The sequence below is a fragment of the Heterocephalus glaber genome, unplaced genomic scaffold (genome assembly GCF_053883595.1).
Source record: "Heterocephalus glaber isolate CG9 unplaced genomic scaffold, H.glaber_assembly_v1.0 deba00001461, whole genome shotgun sequence".
In the NCBI taxonomy this organism is placed as follows: Eukaryota; Metazoa; Chordata; class Mammalia; order Rodentia; family Bathyergidae; genus Heterocephalus; species Heterocephalus glaber.
The window spans coordinates 34,487,220-34,497,738 of record NW_028258308.1 but is presented as its reverse complement, the minus strand read 5'-3'; the positions used below and the strand labels follow the sequence as shown (position 1 = coordinate 34,497,738).

General features: G+C 37.0%; 1 long non-coding RNA gene across 1 annotated transcript in view; it reads right to left on the bottom strand.

The window, feature by feature from the left end:
* Positions 1 to 383: 383 nt before the first annotated feature.
* The window catches only part of LOC110344075 (uncharacterized), a 62,362-nt gene continuing 52,226 nt past the window's right edge, over positions 384 to 10,519 (bottom strand). Inside the window, exon 3 of the long non-coding RNA XR_002386359.2 lies at positions 384 to 803. This is a non-coding gene — a long non-coding RNA (uncharacterized LOC110344075). The remainder of the gene's footprint in view (positions 804 to 10,519) is intronic.

Sequence of the window (10,519 nt, the reverse complement as noted above, 5' to 3'; positions counted from 1 at the left end):
TAAACAAGACTGAGACTTTATCATGATATTTCTGCCTTGGAACCAGCCGACGACAGACTGAACCTGTGATCCAAATTAAACCTCTCCTCTTTTAAGTTGTATGTGTTCCATATTGTCTTTCAGCAATACAAAAGTGACTGATATACAAACAAAACAAGTTTGAAAGTCTCTAAAGGAATATTTACTAGAAAAATATCATTATACATCTAGACAAATTTTTAAAAGATTATAAAATATACATTTTTAATTATAGTAACTCAATAAGTAGCCAAAAATAAGCATGGCTGGTAAACACTGAAGGGCACATGGACTACAGCCCATTTTCCATAACCCAGACAAGATTAACATGAATGTCATACCATGTTTTCCACTTTCCCCTCCCAAAATTCAGGTTATAATTCCTGTTGTGTCCACATATTATTGTATTATTGTGTCTCTCATCACATTTCTGCCTCTGGCTTATGCTAGTAAGTGATCCTTGGAGCTGTGGTCACAGAGAGACTCATATTTCTGTCATTTCTGAGCCAGTAACAGTAAAGAGGCAACCCAAAGATATACGGGGAGAGGGTGAACAACACATCACCAATGCTCACATAAAGAACCAATACTCATTCTCACATCCCCTTAAATCCATTTTATTGAAAGGATGCAACAATTTCTTCAGTTCTTGAGTCTCTCTCTATTCCCTACAATCAAAAGGCAGAGATGGAAGTATCCATTTCCCCTTGACTATGCACTTATCCCCTCCTACTCAGTCATCACTAAGAAAGCCAGGCTTCTTGTTGGAAAATCCGTGGATGTTACTAGAAAAAAAATATACAGATACTAATCAGCCAGTGCTATGAGACTTCTTTGTTGCATTCATTTTCTCCCTCAAAATTAAAATAAACCAAAGCAGAAAACCAGATAAGTGAAGCAAAATAATGACATTTTTCATCTTGGTAGACCACTTTCAGGGGAATAATGAAATTCACACTGGAGAATTTTATGAGGCATAGTTTCCACTTGGGAATACTCTTATGCTATTTGGAACAACAAGTTTAGGGTTTGTTTGGAGTTCTCGTTTATTTCCCCCCTTTTCTTGAAGAGGAGGGCAGTCTGACTTAAGAGCAACAGTTTGCAACCCTGGAAAATACATAAAGTCTGAGCACTCTAGCAATTAGAGATAGAGGAGACCCATTATGTCATCCCTCATACTCGGGGGAATCAGTAGGGGATTCTTTCCTACGATAGATTTTCTAGTTCCTTATCCAGTTGACTTTCAAATGGCTCTAGGGATGGGGTTTCTACCACATCCTTTACAACATATTTCCCCAATCTCATAATTCTTGCTGTCAAACTGCTTCAAGGTGTTTAGACCAAATGTTCCTTTTCTGAAAATGGTAACAGCCTTTCTTTACTCAAAATTGAGTCCCACCTGGTAGAATGAACCTGAATCTTTTTGAAGCTATAACTGCTTCCTCTTTTGCCGCCAGAACTCTAGTCTGATTCTTTCCCTCCAGAAGTCATCTTAGCAGCAGGTGGGCATAAAAGGAATCATAGCAAGTTAGGCAAATAGATTTTAGCCCAACTGGGCCATTATCCCTCAGCGTTCTAACCATAGTATTTCTCCCAAAGTTTCAGACAGGCAGTGCTGGCCTGATAGCTTACCTACAGTGTTATGTGTGGAATGCATACTTCCCACCAGAGCCGTTAGAAATGCACACTGCACAACTCAACTTCACAGTCCTTTTAAAAATTAGCTTAAAACTCTTTGCCTATATTCATTTTAAAGCTGAATGTGATGATGATGCTTGTAATGCCAGCACACTGGGAGGCTGAAGCAGGAGGATAGCAAGTTCAAGTCCAGCTTCAGCAATTTAGCAACTTAATGAGATCCTGTTCCAAACTAGAAAAGGGTTGGTGACATAGCTCAGCAGAAAAGCCATGAGTTCAATCCCTAGTACCACAAAAATAAAGCTCCATTTAAGTTTATCTTGCACATATATTTTCTTTATAAAGGTACATTTTCTTTATGATGGTTTTAATAGAGTAAAGGAATAAATTATAAATTTATGTTATCTAACTTCTATTTAACAAAAAAACAGAGCCTTAAAAGTTAGCAATTCTGAGTGGATTCTGGAAAGATGATAGAGTACCAGGAATACATCTCCCTGCCCAAATGATAAATACACTGGCAGAATTGGTCTACTACAACTATTTTATAAATCTAAAGTCTATGAAAGGTGTGCAACTTCCAGGTGAAGGCTTAGACATTAATTTTAGTTAATTTAGATCAATTTCAGTTCTTTGGTCTGCAGGTAGGACAACCCATGCCCTACCCCTTAGCTCCATGGCAGGCAGGTACACATGTTGTTGGAGTAGCTTCCATACATATTGAAGGAGCCAGGGTGGGCAAAAGGGATCATATCCTCTAACCTCTAGAGTTCTGTGCTTTGTGTTGCTGTAATCACAGAGGAACAACCCAAGCCCCCCGAGGTTGCTGTAAACCTCCCCCAGTGCTGCAAATCCTTCCCTCCTGACTGAAGTGATTTCTAGAGAGATTAATAGACTGGTACTTTCTCTCCTCCATACACACACCTCATTTTTCTTCCTTTTTTCCCCCTTCAGAAAGCCAAGCATAAAATACAGGGACACTCCCAATCAACTAAATACACAGTAAAGCTATAAAATTATAAAACCAGGAAAACATCACTGCACATGCTCAGAAAATACCTGGAATTTATACCTCAGGCTGATCTTTGCCCCACAGGCAGCCTGCAACAACCCAAAAATAAACAAAGACACAGCAAATTCTAAGAAAGGGAATATTTCTAGAGTGGTAATATTAGGTTCAACTGTCCAGTTTTTAACAACAACAAGATAATCAAAAAGCATATATACAAAGAAATAGGAAAATATTCAAAGGAAAACACCAACAACAGAAATTTCCCTGAGACCTCTACTAGACAAAGACTTTAAAATACTGTTTTCAAGATGCTCAAAAAATTAAAGGATGATATGGAGGTCAGAAAAAATGAAATTTGTACAAAATGGGAATATCAGTAAAGAGATGGAAAGTCCAACTAGAAATAAAAGAAATCTAATAGCTGAAAAATACAATGACTGCAATAAAATTGGGATAATTGAAATGATCAAATCAGAGAAACACAGAGAGAAAAAGATTGAAGAAAAATGAACAGAGCCTAAGAGACCAGTGTAATATCACTAAATGGACCAACATATGCGTGGAGGGTCCCAAAAGGAGAAGGGAAAGGGGCAGAAGGAATACATGAAGAATCAGGGGTTAAAAACTTCTCAAATTTGATGAAAGACATGAATATAACACCCCCAAATCTCAACAAACTCTACCTAATACAGTATAATCAAACTGACAAAACACAAAGAGAGAATCTTGAAAGGAGCAAGAGAGAAGTAACTCATTGCATACAAGGGACCTTTGATATTAAATTTTGGAGGCCAGAAGGCAGTGACCAATATATTTGAAATGAAAAAAAAAATCAATCAAACATCATATATCTGATACAATTGTTTATTGAAATAAACTAAAGATGATACAAATAAGTGTAAAAACATTCCATGCTCATGGATTGAAAGACTTAATGTTGTCAGTTCTAACCAAAGTGATGTATAGATTCAGTGCAATCTCTATCAAAATGATATTTTTTGCAGAAATATATGAAACCTCAAGGATTCTGACTAGTCAAACCTATTTTTATGAAGAACAAAGATGACAGAGTTACACTTCCTGTTCAAAAATGCTACAGTAATCAAGAATATGGTATTACAGAAATACAGGCTTGCAAACCAATGGGATAGAACATAGAGCCCCAAAATAAACCTTCATGTATTTGGCCCAGTTATTTTTCACAAAGCAGTCAACTCCATTCAATGGAGAAAAGAAAATTGGATATTCACATGCAAAATAATGAATTTGAACTGTTACCAAATACCATATATAAAAATTCACTGAAAGTATTTCAAATACTTAAACATAAGACCTAAAATTATAAAACTCAAAAGGAAATATCAGATACAATCTTTACAGCTTTGGATTTAGCAATGAGTTTTTAGATGTGATGCCAAAGGCACAGGCAACAAAAGGATATATGTAGAAATGGGCTTTCAGAAAAATTTTTTAAATTTGTGCATCAAAAGACACCATAAAGTATATAAAGGCAAATGACAGAATGGGAGAAAATATTTGCAAATTATATATCTCATGAAGGATTAAGTGCAGAATGTATAGAAAACTTCGTAAACTCAAGCCCACACAACACACACACATAATAGGCATTTCTCTAAAGATTTACAAATAATCAATAGGCATATGTAAAGATGCCTTATATTTCTAATGATCAGGAAAATATAACCAAAACCAAAATTATACAGCTTTTTTAATATCCCCTTTCCCTTCACTCCCCCTCCCTCTTTCCTCTTTTAATTCCTCTTTGCCCCTTCCCATTCTTATTGATATTATTAAACTTAGTTCATGTTATGGCATGTAATGTTTACATTGAGTTTATGAAGATCCTGTACATGACCTAACTTTAATCTACTTACTTCTACCCTGTCATACACATTAGGATAGCCACTATAAAAATAGAAAATAACAAGTGTTAATAAGAATGTGAAAAAAATTGTAATTATTGTGAATATAAAATGCTCTGGAATGTACTTGCTATAGAAAAAGGTAAAAATTTTCTTAAAAATAAATGTAAAGTAGGGCCGGGGATTTAGCTCAGTGTTTCCTCCGCCTGCCCTACAAGCGCAAGGACCTGAGTTTGATCCCCAGTACCAAAAAAATAAATAAATAAATAAATAAATGTAAAGTTACCATATGATCTAGCAATCCTAGTTCTATGTATACACTGAAAATAACTGAAAACAGGATCTCAAAGAGAGATTTATTGAGGTCATTGCATAACAACCAAGAGGTAGAAGCAATCTTGAGTAAAGAAAATGTGATATAATGAGATATTATTCAGCTTTTAAAAGGAAGGCAATTCTGATATTCTGACGCATACTACAACAGGGATGAACCTTGGGAATGTTATGCTAAGTGAAATAATCACCCCAAAAAGCCAATTATTCCACTTATACAAAGTACTTAGAGTACTCAAATTCATAGACACAGAGTAGAATAATGGCTGCCAGAGGCTAGGAGAGGGGAATTGAAAGTTACTGTTTACTAGATCCAAGGTTTCAGGTTTGCAATATGAAAGAATTCCAGAGATGAATAGTGATGGTTATAGCACAGTAATTGAATATACTCAACATCATTGAACTCCACACTTGAAAATGGTTAAGGTGGAAAGTGTTAGATTCTGTACTTCAGAATTTTAGAAAATCAAAACAAAAGCTAAAAGTTATAACCCTAGAGGTAAGTTAGCCAGACAACAAAATCAGAACTCAGATATCACCTGTCAAGCCACTCATCCTAATCAGTTCTTATTTTAACAATCCACTTACTAAAGCATTGAGAATGTTTTTGCTATTCCCTGACCGATTTTCTAGCTCTAAAGCAAAGAAATTAGCCAGATAAAAGGTAGCAACTTGATTAATATTCACAGAATGATTTTTAAGACAATAGATTTTTAAATATAATTTCCAATTTTTTTAATTCTAATGACTATTGCTTCATTTTATTCCTATATTCTTTCCCACACCAAAACCACAGCCTCTCTTCCTACCCTCTTCCTACCTCTAGAGGAGACAGCTCCACTAGCTTTTCCTTTTTGAGTTGCTTTTCCTTTACTAGCTACTGAACCCATCATGAATCATTGGCTTCATTTGATAGACAAGTCAAATCTTAGCCAAAATTCTATCATGAAAATTGGCTAAATCCATCATAGCAGCTTTCAATGGGTCCTGCACTCCTTATCTTTAGCCCCACTTCACCTATTTGGTGATATGTTTGCCCTTGAGAGGGATTTTGGTTTATGACTCTTGGATAAACCATGATGTATTATGCAATTTTATGTACTTTCTGGTTATGGATACACCACATGTGGATGGCAGCTCTGGCTGGGCACACTGGGATTCACATGTCTATTTAATTAAATAAAATAGCATGTTTTTACTGGCATCACTAGGCTATAGTTTAAACTGACCAAACAGGCTAGTGGTTTTGGCATTGTGTGAATGTTGCCTCAGTAAGGATCTGCTGAATTTTAAGTAGAAATATGTGCCAAATTATATGCAAATTTGTATTTTTCATGGGAGCTAAGAGCTCTGGCACTTAATTTTGATTTTTTATAGCAAAATATGTAATACTGGCCAAGTTCTACATGTTTAATCCTTTTAATCATTCAACATAAATCATGCTCTCAGCCCCTTAATCATTCATGTTATTCTTCTTTGAACTTCCTCCAATTCCTTCTATCCTTCATTGCATAAAGAAGAGTTTTTTAACTGGCCTGTTTCATTTCCAAGAATCTATTTTGTGATAGAAATGGTGGGGGTTCAGAAGATTCAGTGTCATGGGGGACTCCAAGGGAAATGTACACCTAGGTCTTGGGAAATTCACAGACATTCACAGGGACTTGACAGGCACCTGACCCACAGAGATGATTTATACCCCCTTTCCCCTAAGTAATACAGAGAAAGATTTTATTATGAGCACTGGTAGTACATTCTACATTCCTTCTGTGATGGTTACTCTTGACTGTCAACTTGATTGGACTGATAAAAGACAAGGAAATTAGTAAAGCACGCTTGTGGCTGTGTCTAGGGGTATTTCCTGAGACAGCAATCATGTTGGGTAGAAAACTGCGGGGGTCAGGGGGACCAACCCTGTATGCAGGCAGCAACGCTCAATATGCTGGGAGCCTGGAAGGAACAAAAGCAGAAGAAATTCCACCAGCACAGGCTCTTTTCCTCTCCATTTCTTGACTACCACATCCTTCTGCAATGATGTTCTCCCTTGCTTCAGGCCTCACATAATGGAACCAGCTGACCATGCCTGAAACCTCTAGAACCCTCAGCCAGAGTAAACTTTTTCTCCTTTAAATTGTTCTTCTCAGGTATTTTATCACAGCAACTATATCATCCCTGAAGAAAACTATGGTAGTTAGCTCCATATTCCTGAAATGGTCCTTTTGCAATGCTAAGACTCTTGCCAAGTCAAGGGTATATTATAACCATGCCTGGACCAGACTGCTCAGATATTTATTATCTAAAGGACAGTGGGAACTGGCCAAACTAGTGTCATCTATAGAAACTACCTTGTTACCCTATGCTAATTCAGCTGTACCTTGGAGTACTGGTCATACAAAAGAATAAAACAAACTGATAAAGGCACTGCTTATGATGTCTAAACTACAAAACCCTTCCTATGGAAACCAGGGGCAAAACAGAGCACTGTGGAGAGGATTCATGCTATCATCCAGCAGCTGTCACTGGACACCCCAAGTACTTTTTGGTGAATACTTGTCCATCCCATCTTCACTGGACTTCCTGAGCAGTGCTCTTGGTAAGTACACACCCCTTGGGGACTTAAGAGATGTTGTTGTGTGGTTTGTGTCCCTTGTGGACCTTCTACACAGTGTTTTTGGACCCTTCCATGCTTCTCATGGCCCCTTTTCTCTTAGCATCAACTAACCTTGTCTTCCCCTATTGGTAAGTTTTAGTAAAGCTTATCTCTCACCAGCCACTTCTGGGTATTTTCTTTGGTCTTTTGGCAGATTACTCTACTGTGTTGGCACAGCTGGGCTGTGGATGGGACAGGAACAGAAATCTGACAAACACACATCATTGTATATTTATTTAGCATGCACTGTATGAAAAGAGAGTTATCACTTTCCATTTTTTTAATGAGAGAAAATTTAGAAAGAGAAACCCATGAGTCACCTTTCTTGGGATCAGAGATTTGATCTCTCATTTGTCTGTTGACTATTTCCACTTTAATCTGGCAATAGTAATGCTGGACAATGGTATTTCAGAGACATTCACAGGAAAGAAGATAGACTAGATGAAGTGGTAAATATGGTAATGGAATGTTTTAATATGTATCTATGTTTTCCAGGAATCTACTTTTTTCTTTTGTCTACAGGCTCATCCCTGCTTTAAGTAAAATATATGCTTAAGAGAGTAGGAACTTGTCATTTTCACCACTATACTACCTAGATGGAGCCAGGCATGGAGGTACATTCTTGTAATTCCAGTACTCTGGGAGGCTGAGGCAGGAAAATTTCAAATTTAAGTCTAGTCTGAGAAAAGTAACAATTTAGAGAGATCCTGGCTCAAAAATAGTTTTTTTAAAGGGCTGGGGATATTGCTCAGTGAGAAAGCCCTGGGTTCAATCCCTAGTATCTATCCCTCAAAATAAAAAATAAATCCAAAAAGGTGCCCACCACATAAATGATCCATGAATGTTCACATTATGAATGGTCACCTATAGCTTATCATGTTTTGAAAAGGACAATGCATACATGTTAAATTTGTGTGAAACTTTATGCAAAGTGTAGCTTCAACAGAATTAGTAAAGCTTCCCCCAACTCCCAATATACATTTCAAACTAGACTGGCACCCAAATATCCTGTTGCAGAGAAATTTAGAGTTACCATTGGTCAAGGCCATTTAGCCTAATTCATCCAGTCCACAAATATCTATTATTGTCCACCTAACCCATTTATTCAGCCTTTGTTTGAACACTACTAGGAACAGGGAGTTCACTTTCTCCCAGTGCAGCTATTAACTATTAGAATGTTCTTTCATATTAGCTAATATATTTTATTTTTCTATAGGCTCTACCCATTGGCTTGGTTGTCAGAGAAAATTAATCTTTCTTTCCACTGGGCAATCCTTTAGGTATTTAGGAAAATTAACATGTCCCTCTTAAGCTTTCTCTTTTGTATATTAAATGCCCTTTGTCCCTTTCTACACCTGGAAATAGAGAGCAGAAATACCAGCTTGGGAATTTTGTACATGTTTATTTTTAGAACTGAAACTTGAAAAGTAGGAGTGCACCAGCAGGACATCTACTTGTATGTAGGACTATAGAGCTAGACCAATAACTAACTAGCTATATTAGTCAGTTTTCTATTACTCTGACAAAGTACCCAAGGGAGCTGACTTAAAAAGAAAAAAGATTTGTTTGGCTCACAAATTTGGAGGATCAAAGTCACGTCAACTGCATCTACTCACTTCTAGTGAGGGTTCTCTCAGATGTAACACCTCATGGAGGAGAAGCACATTTAGGGAAGAGATTATATTGTCCAGTAGGAAATCTGAGAGACTGAGATCCCATGGCTCCCTCTGAAGGCGCACCCCTAATGACCTAAGGACCTCAGACTAGACCCTACTTTCCGCAAGTTCTACCACCTCCCAATAGCACCGCCCTATGGACCAAGTCTTCAATCACAATAGCCCATTGCAGGACACACACACCATGTTCAAACCATAATAATAGCTAAATGATTGTGAGTTATTTTTCAAGAGCTGTAAGTCAGCATGAAAAAGAAAAAATAATTATGATTACAGGCTTTGCTAATTCTGTGGATCCAGCTTCCTTCTTCTAGATATTTTTTTCCAGAGCTTAAGGAGCTGATATAGAATGAAAGGCCAAGTTCACAACAATCTGTGTTCAACCCTGAAAATATAAAGCTACCCTATTTGGAACTTGAGTAACGTATATCACATAAGATGGAGAAATGGGACAAAAATCATGTCTGTTATTCTGAAAATGACAACAGTGGCTGTAAGAAAAGGCTAGATGGAGTAAGGATAGAGAAGGGGAGAGGAAATCAATAGAATGGCAGGCTATGTTTCAGAATCAGAGAGGAAAGAGAGAGAACTCAGGTGACAGCTGAGGGGAGAGGATTCTCCATCTGAGATACCTCCTGGGAAGGATCTGAAGAGGACTGGAGTTCTCATGAATCTACCAAAAGAGATGTTTTGTTACTACTGTTCCCTAGAGTCAGAGAAAAATGTTTCATAAGTAACAATAACAGTAACTTTTCAGTTGAGTTTATTTTATGATCCAGGCATTGTGTAAACACTGGCTTAAATCATTTAATCCATATAACAATCCTGAGAACTCTGTACAATTCTTAACTCCATTTCACAGAAGAGAAAATTACAACTTACAGAATTTATCCAAAATTGCACAGCTAGGAATTGCAGTGTTGTGAAACAAAGCTATTTGTATCTACTTTTTAAGCCTGACTTCTTAAATGATCTAAACTTTTGCACTTTAGTATGATTTCCCTGTGTCACAGCTGGAACTTCAATAGTATTAAGATTTCAGGAAAATATGAAAATCGACCAATTAATGAGTTAATCAGTTTTTTTTATAAAAATGCTGAATCTAAATATGTATACCACATAAAACAAGAAATGTATTCAGGGAAGTACAGTTAATTTCTGCAGAAATTGTTGTTCTCAGTGGTGACTACAGGGTCATCTATCCCCTGTCACCAAACTGAGTGAGGTAGGTGACTATCAGGTTTCATGCCACTTCAGGCCTTTCAGCTGGGAGTGTTTATCCAAAATAGACTTCTCCATTCAAGTATGCAGT